The sequence below is a fragment of the Ursus americanus genome, chromosome 11, assembly GCF_024610735.1.
Source record: "Ursus americanus isolate L20-20 chromosome 11, mUrsAme1.1.p, whole genome shotgun sequence".
Taxonomy (NCBI): domain Eukaryota; kingdom Metazoa; phylum Chordata; class Mammalia; order Carnivora; family Ursidae; genus Ursus; species Ursus americanus.
In genome coordinates, this window is record NC_142137.1 from 47,112,873 (window position 1) to 47,130,002 (window position 17,130).

The 17,130-nt window shown below is 39.2% G+C and overlaps 1 protein-coding gene across 1 annotated transcript in view; it reads left to right on the plus strand.

Moving 5' to 3' along the window:
• Window positions 1–370: 370 nt before the first annotated feature.
• The window catches only part of TBPL1 (TATA-box binding protein like 1), a 33,165-nt gene continuing 16,405 nt past the window's right edge, over window positions 371–17,130 (plus strand). Inside the window, exon 1 of the mRNA XM_045805507.2 lies at window positions 371–663. The gene's annotated coding sequence lies outside the window, so the exon portion shown is untranslated. The remainder of the gene's footprint in view (window positions 664–17,130) is intronic.

Consider the following 17,130-nt stretch of genomic DNA (forward strand, 5'->3'; position numbering starts at 1 on the left):
TTATGTTAAATGGTGGACCTTTAAGTTGAATGAGCTAACGAGAAAGTTCTCCGGTTTTGCCAAAAAATTAAAGTCCTTTTATATTATACTGTATGCCAGGAACTACGTACTTATGTTTAAATATCCGCAACAATGTATAAAGGTCACGCAGTTTTTTCGAAATCTTTTTAGGCGGTCCTCAAGCAAAAAAAAAAGTCTAGCCCAATAGCAGTCCCTGCCCCCAATACCCGGACGTCGCCAAGCCCAGGAGCGGGAGGGGCCTGCCTTGGGGGACCAGGAAGGAGGAAGGGAAAGTGGGGAAAGGGGCGGGGGGGAAAGTGACGGGAGCAGTGAGAGCCGGAAATGACTGGCTAGCGAGGAACCCAGGGGCACCCTGTCCGGCGGCGCTCTAGCCCCCGCGCGCTGTCTCTATGCTCCCCCTGCGTCTGGTCTATTTATTGTCGCGGGGAAGAAGCGGCCGCCCAGTACCCGGAACAACAAAGCACGAAAGACAGAGCCCGAGCCTCGGGGGCTCCTAGCAACGGGCCGGGGCGGGAGTTCCATGGAGACTGGGGAGCGCGCTCGCCTCATCATCATCCTTGTCCTCCAGCTTATCCTTCGCGTCCGACGTAACCGGCAGCAGCGCTGCCGCCGCGTTCTCTGCCGCCGCCCCCTCTTCCCACGGTAACCCCGTAGGCGACCCTGGGCGGGGGCAGCGCGGGCGACTGGGCGGCCTGAGTGCCGGGGCTCGTGTGTGCGGGCCGGGCCGTGCTGCGGGTGGGAGGTGCGGGGGCGGACGACCCGAGGAGATGAACTAAGGTGGGGGAAATGGGTCCGGGGGCCGAGGGAGGGTCTACTTCTTAGGAGGACAGGGTGATATTTGGGGAGCTCATCGGGGATAACGGCGTGGGGGCGGGGCGTCCCTGCCTGCGAGCGTTATCGAGCAGGGTGTAGCATAAGAAAAGAGGTATTTTATTCTTCGTGTTAGACACCCCTGGGAAAGACAGGAGAAGGGTGATTCCCCATCTGTCTCTGTGAAGCTCTCACCCAGAGGGAGAAAGATCGTGCAAAGATGCTAGGGGTCCATTGCTTCCCAGAAAACTTCAGCGGCCTCTGCTGCGGCGGGAAGGCTCCCAAATAGCACCTTCGCCGGTTCCTGGTGCTGGCAATGCCAACAGCCCCGCTTTATTACTATTATTGTTATTAACCAAATTAGGTTTGATGAAGGGTCTGGAACTAAGGAAGATAGAATGAATTGTGGGTAGGGCTGAGCAAGGATGAGACTTGGGATAAGTGCTTAATGATAGCCAGTTAAGAGCCCTAAAAGTAAATTTAATTGCGAATGACGGTTTTTAAGGCTCCTTCTGCAGAGATGTGCATCTGCGGACTCTGTCAATGTGCTCATTGCAATAAGACTCACACTGCAGCCAGTCCACATCTGTGAGCTCTCTGGCTGCATCTGTCACCTGCAGTTCCAAAGCGACACTGGCAGTTAACCAGCGTGGGCTTGGGTATTTAGGGTTAAGAACAGTGCCTTAAAATTGGCTCAAGGAAAAAAAAAAGAAAGAAAAAGAAAAAAAGAAACAAGCTTGGTGTGATTTTTGTGTGAAGAACCAATTACTGAATCACTCAGAAAACTGAAAAAGAGAAATACAAGGAAAAGAGTGAGCTATTCGAGCATAATCTGCTGTCTCTTAAAGTTTGAGAAAATGGCAGTTCATTCAAATGGAGAAGGGACTGTTATCTCTGTTTTGAAAAATTATTCACAGTCTGATACATCCAGTTACATATTTATCAGCTTATATTACCTCCTTATGCTTTACATCACTATTTAATGGTTTTATGCCTTCCCAAATCATTCCAGGTCAGTAAATGAGGTTTCCCTGTGGCATACTGAAAAGGCTACATATACCTACTAGAGAATTTCATTTTTGTGTGCAGTGAGAATAAAGCTCTTCATATAAAATCGAGGGTTGAAGATGAAAATAAAACCGATAAGTCACAGAAGCAATTATGTCAACCACAGCCTCTGTTTGTCTCCCACTTTTTTCTGCTAAGCCTGGCTTGTCTTAAACAAAATGTGTCATCCTTATCCCCAGCCCCCTCTTTTCATACTCTCTGCCTTCAAAATCAGAAACTGTAATGATCTGCTATTAAGTGTTCTTGATTGGTTGACTGGTGCCAGAAGAGAGTTTTTAACTCAGGCATTTTCATGGAATTGAGATGAATTGAGGTGCAGTGTCTCTTGTTAAAGGAAGTTCACGGATGTGCAAATAGGTGGACAGTTTCCTTTAATGGGAAGTATAAACATTGGGAAACTTACAATTGCATTTTAGGACTCCTTAGAAGAAAAACACAGTATTGTATTGTCACCTTTAGGTTAACGAATCAAGGACTGTTGTTTAATCTTTTCATAAAGCTGTTCTTCTGTGAAGGATATCGTGGGGGATGACCACACTTGAGGCTGTTGGATGTTGAGTCCCAAGGTTTTCATAGTGCCTGTGAGACTTAGTGAATGTCCTCAGTCCGGGGTTGCCGTTGTGCTCACTTATCTAGATCTATTTCTGTTTACCTCTATCCCTTCCGTGTTGGAGTGGGGGTCAAGCCTAGCTTCCACTTTAGTAACAGTCCCAATTTCTGTGTTCCTTGCTCTCTACTACAACATTCCCAGTGTTTGGTGGTATTTTAGTTCCTTCCCTTATTTAATCATGCCTCAATCAAAATGATTTTTGTGCTGTTTGTATTATTTGTTTCTTACGGAGTTTTCAACCTATGTGGCTGGCCTATATATCTTTTTCATTAATGTTACTTTGTTGTATTTTCCTTCTGTATCCCTCCCCTTTAATTGGAGAATTGGAGTGGTCATGTCACATGTCTATGTTCATTGTATTTGTGCAATACAACAGGTTAAGAGCCTGAGGCTGAGACTCAGAAGACTGTATTGAAATAAGACATGTACAAAATATTGTAACTTTTCAGAATTAAAGGTGTTTTTGAAGTTCAAGTGGCAGTATTATAACTGTAGACATAGTCACCTTTTTAAAGGTAAGAGAGTATTGTGGATTTTACTGCGTGCTTTTAATTGAAGCTCAGATTTTCATGATGCTTATTCAGAAAAACTTTTCTTAACATCAGTCTTTTCTGATTATTCCGCATCTGAATATTTGACCGAAATTATATTTTGCCAAATTTGAGGGAACGATTTAAGCGATTTCCACAAACTTTTCTTTATGTGGAAAATTTTTGTCTCAAAATTTTTGTGGATATACGGTAGTTCCCTGTTTACCTGTGGTTTTGCTTCCCATGGTTTGAGTTACCCTCGGTCAACCATGGTCTGGAAGCAGATGATCCTCAGAATGTTAATAGTAGCTTAACACTAGGTCATAGTGCCTACATCATTCATCTCACTTCATCTCAACACACAGACATTTTATCATCTCACATTATCACAAAAAGAAGGGTGAGTGCCGTACATGAAGATATTTTGAGAGAGAGAGAGACCGCATTCATGTAACTTCTATTGCACTATATTGTTATAATTGTTCTATTTTATTATTGTTGTTAATCTCTTACTGTGCCTAATTTATAAAGTAAACTTTATCATAAGGACATATGTTTAGGGGGAAATGTAGTATATATAGGGTTTGGTATTATATAGTTTCAGGCATCCACTAGGGGTCTTGGAACATACCCCCACAGATGAAGGGGAACTACTATAGACATATATAGAATGTGCAGAATTTGCTCTGAAGTAGAACAAATACATGTGAAATATGCAACTGAATATTTTTAGATTGTTATTTCTTATGGATGTCACACATTTAAAATAAATATTGTATAATCTAGTTGAGTGGGTGTCAGTGTTGTTTTTAGGTGAAGGAGGGCTGTATAATCTGGTGATTGATTTCCTTCTGTTGCATCATCGACCACGTGATGAAATTATTATTGCTTTGAAAAATAAAATTTACATTTATTTTAGAAGAATTTATAGAATATTTCCACAGTGTCTCTAACTGAAAACCTGTAGTGCTTTGAAAATTTAACTGTGTTGTGACACTTGAATTAAAAAACAAGGATTTCCTGAAATTTATATTCATATTTGTTGCACCTTTTATATGCCTGATGCCACATCAGGTACGTACAGCTGAGTGAAGGGTGTTTCTCTTCAGGTGCTTTTTGTGCACTTGTAGATAGCAGAGACGTGATGTGCATGAATACCAAAACAGGACACACAAATGTGAATTTCAGACCCTATGTTACATACTGCCTGGTTCAGTTGGTGTACAGATTTCATCATGCCCGCTAAATTAGAAGTTTCTTGAGGATCAGGACCCTGAGTTGCCATCCTACTGTATAGTAATGTCATGCACGTGTGGGTGCATGTTTGAAGATTAACATGTTAATAAAAGGATAGGGAGTTATCTGGTAGATGAGGGAAATCTTTCAGGTATCTAATCTAATTAGTAACCTAATTCTTGATGCCTACAATTTCAACTTTTTTATGCTGGCTACGAGTTCTAAGCAGCAAAAATTTCTCTAACATGATTGGGGCCTTTTTTTTTTTTTGGACCAATTCAGATGATAAAAATATGGTTTACTGCCTTGAGTAGATGCAGTCTCTTCTCTTGTCCCTTGAATACCGCCTCGGGCAGTTTCAAAAAGGAGAAAGAGTATGTGCGTGTTTGAGGTCTTTCCAGGCCACGTATGCGAATTTGACTTTTGTATTGTGATATAGCTTTTTATTAAGTAGAGAGATAGAGTGTGTGTATTTGTGTAGTTGTGGAAAAACCAAGATTCCAGAAGTATGTCATTAATGAAAAAGGATCAGGTTGTATCAGAAATTATATTCATCTGGTTTTATCTTGCGACTGGTGATAAAATTCAAAGTTTGGTTTAAATGGCTTGTTTTGTATGGGAGACATGCTGCTAGGGATCCCATTAAATGTTAAAAAAATACACGTGAATTTTGGGACAGTTCAGATCGGCCTTCATGCAGGAATCAATAATGAAACTGTTTAAAATTTCACCAAAAAAATGCAGCACAAAAGTTTGGGTGGCACCTTTGACCACAGAGAATTCATTCATCAAGCAAGAGTACTGCAAAGCAGAGAGTATGTTGAGTTTTCTCAGGACATGTGTGGATGACTCTTAGTATTTTAAGTCAAAATTTTTTTATTAATTAAATAGTTCAAAGAATCAGGTGCTTACCGTCTTTTGCTGATAAATTACAGGTATTTTCATTGTGAGGCAGGACATTTTTGATCAAAATCAGTTATGCTTTCTTGGGATTAGGGTTGATACAGCGCCTGAGAGCATGGACTCTGGGTACAAGTTATCTGTGTTCAGCATAGTGGCTTTGCTGCTTCTTGATGATGTGGCCCTGAGCAAGTTATTTCACTGCCTTGATTCCCCCATTTCCTCAACCGCAGTATGGGGTTAATATTAGCACGAGGCTGTGGGGGTTTCTGTGAGAGCTGAGTGTAAAGCACCAGAACAATGCTCAGCACAGCGAGCTGAGAACCCTGAGCTGGTGCTCCCAGCCGCCGTACTAGGCAGCACATGAAAGGTGAACCAGCTGTATGCTTTGTTTCTTCCCTCTGGGGGCTTTCTATTAAAGCATCGAAATTCTTGATTTGTGGTCACTGACTGTGGGACTCATCTCTGCTGTTGGGTTTTGGGGGGAAGGAAGCACTTTTGTTTTAATTTTGAATGATCACACAGGCATCTGGTTATCACTTATGGCAGATGGACTGGGTAAAAAGAGACATCTCTGTTTCTTGGAAAAGGAAGGCCAACAAAGCCTGGTCTGGCAGCACGTAGCAGCTATTGAAATGCTATTACCCTGTGGACTTGACCGCTTGTTTTGCTGTACGGTGCTTCTGAATAAAAGGAGTAGACCCCGATGGTTTCATTTAGCAGAATTCGTCTTTAAAGTTAGAGGACACTATTTGTGCTTGTATAACCTGAAATGGTGGTAAACTTGAAACTCCTTGGTGTCTTTGTCAAGCCAGTTAACTTGAGTTTTCTGTGTCACTATAAATGTTCTACATAGTAGCTTTCTTGTAATTTTAGAAGTAGCTGAAACTGCTGCTCTGCTCCAGTAATTCAGGCGGCTCGAGAGTGACTGCCTAAGATTGGACAATTGTTTGTTTATGGTACGGCCAACACCATACTGAGGCTTACCTCATCAGGGGAATAACTTGATCATCGTGGCTTTGGTTAGGCTGTTATTGAAATGGTTAACTTTTTAAAGTTAAGTCCAAATGTTTTAGTTTAGTTATATGGACATTGGAAACTGCTGACAGAAAATAAATGTTTCTGCTTTTTCATGTAGACAATGAATTGCAAACTGTTCTTTCCCATTTTGGCTAATATCCAGCTCTTGGTTTTTAGTTGGCATCATATTTTTATAAAATGTATGTTACAGAAGTTTATATAAAACATGCTATTAAAATATGTAACGCTTTACATGTACAGAAGTGGAGTTGTATAACTCTTTCTACCATGTTGTGCCGTTTTTGTTTTTTTTAGTTGGTTTTTATACCATTTCCCCGTAAGAACACTGGTCAGTATGCTTGTATTTGGACATGTGGCTTTTGTTTTCCTGTTTAAAGAGAATGAAGTCTAGTTGATAGTGCTGATTTAGTCGAGTAATCACTACGTTGACCAGATGGATTGAGTATTGATAGAGTATCGTTAACATTATCCCCATAGCCATCGTAGATTCTGATCTGAAAAATACTGAGATAAGCAAAGAAATGGTCATGGCTATTTCACTGATATCTATATAGATATAGATATATTGATATATACATACACGCTTACATATATCCTTTAATTTTAGATATTCTAAGGACTGAAGTGGGAAATTTTTACAAAAACAGGTCTCTAAGGTGTCAGTATTGTCCAGAATAAAAGCCTGTTTTGAAATAAATGTTTGACTAACACATTGTTAATGTTTCCTTAGTGTTCTTTCCACCACACTTTCTCAGGAATAGGTGTTGCTGTCCTTGAGATATAAAGACAATAAAGCTAATGTGTAATCCAAAAGTACAAATACGAAGATGAATTTGGTTTTTGACTATGGTCAACATTTATGGAACCCATCATTGTTTGAACCTCAGCTAAGATTCATAGTAAACCTGAAGCTTTTGTGGAACAAGAACCACCCCATTCTTTTTAATTTTCCAAATACTTTTGTTGAGCAACAAAGCCTTTTTTTTTTTCTTACCAGCTTATGGCTACAGTGAGCTTCTTGGCTATCTCCAGTTATGGTATGCATGTGTAACCTACTGACGTTGTAATGAGCATCCTTTAATTGCTCGTGGGCTGACCGTATCCCAGGATCTCTGCTGGTGCCAGGTTAGGGTAGATGTGGAAGGCACAACCATGCTGAAGGTATAGTCACCAGTACATTAGACCTTCCTCAGCATGAACTTGGTATGCTGATGTCAAAGGTACACTAGATTTCTTAACCCAGTTCTCTACTCCTTTTTTGGTGGTGATGGGGGACCTAGAGGAAGGTATGTGACACAGGTCAACAGTTTAAAAGTCAACTGATGAAAAGCCACGCGAATAATACTTTTATCATCTTCTTTGCAGCATATTGCTAATGGAAATCTTTATGTCAGTGTAGCAGAGAAAAACCTTTGGGTGGCCAGTGATCTTGAAAATTCTGCTTTAGTGCATAGTACAGTACTATTTGGATAATTGTTTAATTTGTGTGTCCATTAAGAATGTGTGTCTTTTAATTTACTCTTTCTAGGCTTTTTGTTTGGGGCCTATTAAATTGGAAGAGTTTCAAAGGTCTAAAGCTACATTCTTAATTTGTCTTGTGTTATATCCTCACTATCACTTGTTAAAGAGACGAATGATGGCTTTATCATCATACCCATTCAATTGGATGATTGACGTGCTGAAAGTAACTGACATGTTAGCTAGTCTATAACCAGCTCTCAGGGAATGAACTTAGATTATGGATGAGTTAGGACCCTTGGGTTAAAATGGAGACTATAACTCTTAGGAGAAGGGGAAGGGAATATTTATACATCAAAAGTGCTTAGGATCTGTATGTATGTGTTTTAATTAAAACAATTCTTTCCTTACATCAGAAACATGTTTCTGTATTTGTAAAAGCTCCTGAAACACAATTACCTTTCAGGATCTGGGGGTCTAAACTAAAATCAATAATAACTTGTTAGGTGTATGAACACGAAGCAGAACATACCAGCAAGTTAAATAAGGAAATAATAGGAGGCTGCTAGAGAACTTGAGTGGTTTGGGGCTACTGAGATTATTTGTTATCGTGAAAAATGTCTGCCCTTCCTACTTATTCCCCAGCCCCACAATTCTCTCTTTTAATTGGTCTTATTCATTTCATTTATTATTCATTTAATTTAGCAACTATTTACTGAGTCGATGACCACCTGCCGGCTAGGCCAAATTCTAAGGACACACATTTGTATTAGACAGTTCTCTTCAAACAGTGTGGTAGACAGCCTAGCACACAGTGATGACAGAGACGGGACCTTTGCAGCGCCCTCTGCTTGGAGTCCCTCTCTCAGTGTTTCATGACTGGCCCCTTATCCTGCAAGATCTCATTTTAAGTATTTGTCATCTCTGAGGAAGTTAAGAGACCTGCCTGCATTATTCCCCCTAGCGTTTCTCTTGTGTCATCTTACTTCCTTTCTAACCTAGATCACATTCTCTCGTCGTTTTAATTGTGTGTCTGTTTGTTGTCAGATTCTACAGATGCTGTGGGGGGTGGCTTCCCTGACCATTTTGTTCTGAGCTGTATTCCCAGCGTCCAGCCACGGTCCCTGGTTCACATCAGCTGTATATTCGGTGAATCCACTTACAAGTACGAGTCTGTTGAAGCAGTGAGGAAAGGGCATCCTAGGCAAATACAAAATTAGGAAAAGTGCTGCTATTGCAGGAGAAATGGTAAAAAGTTGAGATTGTTAAGGTGTGTTGGAAGTGGAAGATTAGGTTACAAAAGGTAAATTGGAGACTTGGAGCTCACTGCATTCCAAGCCAAGCAAGCTAGATTCTATTTTGTCCTTGGAAGAGAGCCAAGAGACTTTTCTTTAAGCAGGGGTGTGGCACAATTAGGAAGATAATTCTGGTAGCTTATTTGGTAGATGGACTAGATTGTGGGGACTGCAGGCAGAGTTCCATTAGAAGGCTGTAGCCATAAGGACATGAGAAAGCCTCAAATAAAATGCTGATGCTTTGGAGGCAGAAAAAAGTTAGATGAAAAGTTACCTGGGTATAAGAGAAAAAAGAAGAGCTGAAGGATGATTCTGAAAAGTCTGACTCAGGTGTGTGAGTGTTGGAGGGTGGCTTCATCGACTGAAAGTAAGAATTAAGAGACCACAAGTATTTCCGAGGGGACTGATTAATTTTGGAAATGTTGGTTTAATTTAATGAGTATGCCAAACAGCCAGTTAGGAATATGGATTCGGATCTCTGATAGGTTTAGGATTGATGTAGGGACCATAAACTCTGTAGATAGCAACTGAAGCCTGGAAAGCTTAAAGAGAGAAAGGATTTATGGCAGTGGTTTATAAACTTCAGGGATCTTAAACTCGGGTTGAGAATATGGAAAAAAAAATGGCCTCCTCAGGTAAGCATCCATATTTGTGTGTATACAATTTCAAGGGGTTCCTCCCCTCTGGAACCTCTTGTTGAGCTCTTTCAGGGACTGTCATGGATTTCAATGAAGAACTTCCAATATAAGAAGCAGAAAGAAGTATTTGAGATGGCAGGAGAACATAGGAAAGGTGCCTCAGAAGCCACAAAATAGGGGGTGGTGAGGGAGAATTTTGAGAATCAGGAATGCCCAGTGTTTTATCTTCTGGAGAGGTCCAGTAGGAGGGAGTTTCAACTGTGACATCAGATTCAGCAGTGAGCAACTCATTCGTCAACATCTCATACCATTCAGGACAAGGCAGACTGTGAAGGTTTCATGCGTGAATCAAGTTAAGGAAACAATGCATGGTAAACAGAGTGCAGAAGTCTTGATGTTCTCTAATGATAAACAGTCCTGATATGAGAATAGAGCCCATTTTAAGGACCTGCTGAAAGGGAAATACCATTACTTTGATGACCTATTGGCGTTTCAGCCCAGTGGCTCTCAACTGGCTGCCCATTAGAAACAGCTTAGGAATGTTCTTAAAAATTAGGGCCCTACGAAGGTTAGTTAATCAACATCTCTGGGAGTTGAGGCTTTTCGTAGTTTTTATTTTGTTTGTTGTTATCTTTTTTCTTAATGGTTAAGAACTAGTGTTCCAGTCAGAAAACTTCGTTATCACTCTTGTTTTATGTTCTGTGTAAGAACCCTTTCTTTTACTTGTATGTTATCTAATTACTCAGCTTACTGTTGTGCTATTTTAAAATAGTTTTAGACTTTCTCATAGACCTCAGTTTCCAGTTTAAAAAATGTTATGGCTTTCTTCTACTCTTTAGCCCTGTTTTCCTTACCAAATGTTTTTGAGTGACACAGCCCCCAATCAATGAAAAACCTGACAGGTCTGAGAAAAATTAGGAATTCTTAATGGTGCTTACATGTGGAAAGAGTATTCATTCTCTGACCCTACTTGCTCTTATTTAAGTATGTTACTTTTTTACTAAATAGTAAAAACTATTTTTTACCTAGAAAAGTTTGAACTTTGTGTACTGTTTTCCCACTAGCCAACTTACTTCATCATTCTACCTTCCTTTTCTTAAAATGGCAGTCATGCGTGACATAGACCTTAAACAGGTTGTCTATACAAGAGCACACAGGTTATATGAAAGGTAAACCTGTAAAAACAGTTGAAAGGTAACTGTCAAAATATAAAGTTTCACATGTTGTGTTTTCACCTTGCCGTGTTTTCTCTTGATTAAATCTTGGCGAGCTGTCAGCATTCGAGTTTGAACCCTGTATTCGCACCCCTGAGTAAAAATCAGAATACAGAGGAGCTTGAACTTTATGCATGCCAACCCTGACACCAGCCAGAAGCTGAGAGAGGGGTTATTTGGTCTCTTAGCCACCTAGTGACTTAACATGTATACTTAAAAAGAAAATAATAATCTTCTTAAAAGTATGTGCTTTTATTAGCTTATTATCAAGTAACGGCTTAATTAGTCTAAGAAATTGTAGCTACTTAGGGGTAAGTTAGGACAAATATCAAGATTCTTTATAAAGTGATAAACTTACTAATTTTTGAAATGATAGCCCACAATATGGGAAAATATAGACATATAGACCTGTTGGAGAAAATTGATGCGTTACAAGTGAAATGAAATGTACGTAATAAATTTGCACTTAGAAATGAACATGATAAACAGTTGCGTTACCATTTAATTTGTAAATGTCACTCTTCTGTCTACCTGTGTTTGCCGGTACCTAGCTAAGTAGAAGTTAGCAAAATACACATTTTGTAATATGTAGAGTTGGTCAGATTGTTTTTTCCTCTCTCTTCCTATTCTCTTTCTCCCCTAAGCCCTCTCCCCCTGCCCCAAACCCCACACAATCAACACTTGGTTTAAAATGGTTTTGTTACTATTGGGGATTTTTTTTAATCACTGCTAAATTTATTTTTTAAAGTACTAATTTCATTTACTAGATACATCAAAATTATATTCCTTATTTTTTACCCCCTTGCTTTTAGACTTGAAGGAACACGACCTGTTTTTGTGTTCCAGAGCTTAAGGACCACAACAAATAATTGGAAATCCTTTCCATTTTTGAACATTTCTCTATTCATGGAAGATGAAGCAAGGAGATTATAATTGTAGCAATAAGAGTAGCTAAATATGAATGCTTACTGTGTTTTGCATGAAATATCAATTTTTGCAGCACTCTGTGATTGGTACTATTACCTGCCTTTTTTTATAGATCAGGACATTGAGGCACAGAGGCGTTAAATAACTTACCCAACGTCACACTGCTGCTAAATGGTAGAGTCTGAATTTAACCCAAGTGATCTACTGCAGAGTCTAAGCTCTTACAATTTAGTGTGTGTGTGTGTGTGTGTGTGTGTGTGTGTGTGCGTTTATACTGCTTTTTGATCTCAAGCTAACAGTTAAGCTCTTGCAGACATTTTATTGAATGCGTTTAGTATCTTGGGAACTATGCTAAGGCTTGGGTACAGAAATAAGTAAGATTTGATCGAGTTTCTGAGGAGTCTATTGTCTACCAGGGCAACATAAATAAATAGGAAATTTCACTATGGTGTGGGAAAATACTGTGATACTGGTTTGCATAGTAACGTGGTAATGGGACTCAAGAGTAGGGATACCCTGGCTCAGTCTTAGGGATCAGATATCTTAGTTCCTTTGATTTCTTATTTTACCCGTCATGGTTTTAATTACCTTCTATACTAGGGTTTTCAAATTTTCACCTCTAATCTAGACTGACTTGTCCTGAGTGATGGACTCTTATCTGATTGTCTGCTTTGGACCTCCCTTTGGGTGTCTCACAGGTTCCTTCAGTTCAGCATTTCTCCAGCAGAATCCTTACCCCTCCTTCTTGTCCCATCGCCTCTGCAACCTACTCTCCCTCCAGTGCTTCTGTCTCAGTAAATAGTGTCTTAGGCCACAAACCTGGAGTCATCCTCCATCTCTCCTTTCCTCTTCCCCATATCAGCCACAAAGCTCTGTTCCCTCATCTCCCAAAAATGTTGCTCTTCTGTCTACTACTTTCCATCTTCATCCACCCTGGTCTCCACTGCTGTCCTCTCTCACCAGGACTGCTCCACTAGACCCTGACTGAGTTTCCTGCCCATTCTTATCATCCAGTCCATTCTTCCATTACAGAAGTGCCAGTGATATATTTTTAAAAAGCAAATACTTCATGTCATTTCTTGCTTCTCTTTTAGTTCCCCATTACTCGTGGGATGAATGTGAAAATCCTTAATATAGCCTAGAAGGCATGATTTGGCCCCTCACTGCATTTGCAGCCTGGTCTTTGCCACTCTTTCCACTCTAGCCATGCCTACCCTTCTTTGAGTGTGAATGGTTCATACTCTCAACTCACTTCGCAGCTGAGAGCTGCTGAATTCCCTCTACCAGGTCTTGTTCTTGCTGGAGCCCTGTCCCCTAGCAGGAAGCCTAATGCTTAGATTTCCAATTTATTGTTATGGAATTGATTGAATGAAGGTGATGCTGAGCTATAGAACAAATAGGAGTGAGCCAGGTGAAGAATTTTAGCAGAAGGAATAATATAAGCAGGCAAAAGATTAATTTTCTTTAACATATAAGAGCTTGCATGAATCAGTAAGGAATCTCAGAAGGAAAATGAACAAAGGACCTGAGACCGTTAAATAGAGTAAATATGAGGAGTAATATTTTACAAGCTCACCCTCATTAGTATTTAAGTTCACCCTCAGCAGTTATTTCAATTTTGCTTTCTTTCATATCTCAGATTGCCAAAGATTTTGACAAAATACTTGGTTGAGTAAACACGACCGCATATACGTGTGATCTCAATCTTGTTTAATATGCAGATAAGTAGAAGGATTCAAAAGCCTAGAAACACGTGCCTATATGAGCATAGAGGAAAAACGCTTAGCAATTATCACTGTGGTAGGACTATGAATGACTTGTTTTTCTTTGAGTATTTTTTATGTAATCAGAAAATGACATGCTATCTTACTTAAAAATCATGTATTAAGACCATTTATTTGAAATAATAAGAAGTATATCAGGTGGATGCCTAGGTGGCTCAGTTGGTTAAATGTCCGACTCTTGATTATGGCTCAGGTCGTGATCTCATGGATCCTGAGATCGAGCCCTGCGTAAGGCTCGCTCAGTGGGGAGTCTGCTTGGATCCTCTCCCCCTGCCCCTCCCCCTGCTCGTGTGTGTACTCTCTCTCTCTCAAATAAATAAATCTTAAAAAAGAGAGAGAAATGTATCCAAAATAAATTTTGCTCTTAATAAGGAATTGATACAACTGATTTCTCATCTTTTTGAATTTGATTTTCCAAATTTCAAGTTGTATTCAGTAAAATGTGCTATTTCTGTTCTTATCCACAATAATACATTAATTAATGTTAATATTGACTAATATGGCATTACTTTAATTGAACATATTATTATGATTTGCGAGGTGCTCATTAGTTCCTCAAAACAAGCATGGTGTTGTGTGTATTTTACAAACAAGTGTAGGAACAGTTCAGAGCTAGCCCACTGTCACATAGCTTCCACAGGATCCAGGTTTTCTTACTTTATAGATAGGTTTTAGTGCATGATGAAATAGTGAAATTCTTAAGTAGGCTACTGTTTAAACATTAATATGAGATGGATATTGGATTATGCATTTTTTTAAAGATACATTTATATATTTTAGAGACTGAGAGCGAGCATGGGTGGGAGGGGGAGAGGGAGAGAGAATCTCAAGCAGACTTTGCACTAAGTGCAGAGCCCAACTTGGGGCTTGATCTCACAACCCGAGCTGAAACCAAGAGTTGGACGCTTCACCGACTGCACCACCCAGGGGCCCCAGATTATGTATTCATAAATCACAAAATATCTTCTTAACTGGAACTTTTTCACAAGAATGTAAACCATTGACTTATCTTTTACTAAGCACTCATTCAGAAAATCAGCATCATTTAAATTTTCCTCCACTACCTTTTAGGCACCATTACAAATATTTTTATTGATTGAAGCATAAAATTTTTTCCTTACTATTTTTTTAAATAGCAAGTATGCTGACAAGTCGCCAGTTGTTGTTAATTAATTTCCATAAAAAACAGTTTTTTTTAAGTTTTCTTAATATGGATTTAAAAAATTTTTAACAGTTAATTTCGATGCAAGTTATTTATATGAATGTTACCTGCTTACTACTCTTCAGAACTGGTATATTAGACAGAGTCATAGGTAGTAGGTGGAGGCAAAAGTAATGAAGATACTTTAACTTTCTGTTTAGCTTAATGTGGTAATGGTTTTGTATATCAAATACTGTTGCTTTATACTCAAGTATTTGTTAAATGTTTTATATAATATGGGTGACATAATATATAATCCTTTCCTTTGGAAAGTACAAGAGTTTTTGAGGCCAGGCCTACTATTAGTAAAATTTTCTTCCTGTCGCTAGAACACAAAAATGCCAACCCTAAGGATGAGCCCCTAAAGTCTAAGCTCTTGTGCCATGCACGAAAATGTCCCCATGATGGAATGGCACGCTGCCACACAAGTGAAAGGGTTGCAGTTGGGGTCGTGTGCCTATACCCTTGCCCCTGAGTGCTGCTAACAACTGTCTTCCTTTACTGCCCCTTTGAACACAAATGCATGTTGAAGGGAAAATGGTAAGTTGAGAATTGGGATGTTAATTTAACTAAACTAACATTATAGCTCTAGAATTAAAATCAAAATTTAGTATATAATTCCTAAGTGTGTCTATAGCATGTCTGCCTCTAAGATGTTAGAATCTGGGATTTTAGAATTAGGTGGGATCTTAGAAACCATCTAGTCTCCTCTTCCACTGAATGGAAGACTCATTCTGTATCATTCCTAACTGTTGGTTAATTCTCTAGCCCCGCCGCCTCTTTTTTTGACACTTTTCTTCTCTGGAGCCTACTGCTTTGCAGGTCCTTGTTTATTGGTATGGCTTCATGAGGTCTGCTTCCATGTGACTTTAACTGGTTCTGTCAGTTTCCTTTTTATTCAGATATTTGAGAACAACTGCTATCTTTTCTTTCCCGTGCTAAATATCCCAAGACTTTCCTCACACACTATTTTTATATTTCATACCATCCTACTTTCCTCTGGACATCTGGTTATCATTGCCCTCTTTAAATGATAAGTTAGGACATTCTAGATGTTTCAGTCACAAAAAAGGCCTTTGCTCCTGGGCACTTCTGTCTAACCTAGCTTTTGTTTGTTTTTTAAGTAATTACAATTTCATGTTGTCTTAGTATAGGACCTAGTGTGAAGTAAAGTCTTTTTCTTAAATACCCTTTAAAATTATTATGGAAATTTTCAAACAGAGTTGTAGAGAGAATAGTATAATGAGTACCCATATATCTGTCCCCTAGTTTTAACCATTGTTAAGAGATGAAATAGTAACATGACATTTTTTGGTCCTAAAATACAATTATATCTACTATCCATATCTGTATCTCAGAGTAGATTGTCCCAATTTGTTTGATTCCTGTGGCAAGATGCCAACATCGAGGGGGTCATCTGAAACCTTATCCAAATCTAATTGTTACTCAGTTCAGACAATGAAAAATGCTGGTATTTTCATGTAACTTATACACATGTCATGCCTCCCTGAATATTTTAGTGTGCATCTCTAAAAAACAAGCATACTTGTCTCCATCACCACTCTTATCATTCCACATAACAAAATGAACAGTAATTCCCCAATATCATCTATCACTCAGATCCATACTGATCGCCCTCAGATACTTCTTACAGCTCGTTCAAACCAGGGTTCAGTCAAGGACCATGACAAACAGATGTTTTGTTTATCTTAATAAAAATGTGGGCTTTAAAATTTGTCAACGTTACATTTTATTTTATTGATACTGCCTCATTGGGTTAGCCCAGGAATTGAGAAACTTTTTTTTTAAAGGACCCGACAGTAACTATTTTAGACTCGTGGGTCATTTGGTCTTTGTAATAACTGCTCAGCTGTGTCACAGAGCCATTAGCTAAATACTTGAGCATGGCATGTTCCAATAAAATTTTTTTTTTTTTTTTACACAAAATAGCCACTGGCCCATTGTCCATAGTTTGCTGACCCCTGCCTAACCTGTTGTGATCTCCATTTTTTCCATCTGTTAGTGTGACTGTTCTCAGGTTTTGCATCAGTTCATTAAATAATACTATTTGATAATAAAATTCAACTACCTGTGAATCCATCAAACAGTAATAGCTACCATTTAATGAACGCATGTTGTATGCTATGTACTGGACATAGATAACCGTATTTAATCCTTAAAAGCACCTGGTGAGGTGCAGTGATCCCACCAATTTCCAGAAGAGAAAGTTAAGAAGTAAGGTATCTCCTGTACTCTTAAACAGATGTGAAAGAACACCGTCTTTTTAGAAGGCGAAATGTTAGCTTGGTCACAGGCATGTGTTGAGAGACTATCAAGTAATCTGTTGGAATCTGGGCACAAAATGTCTATTTCCTAATGTGCTATTTTGAGAGCTTC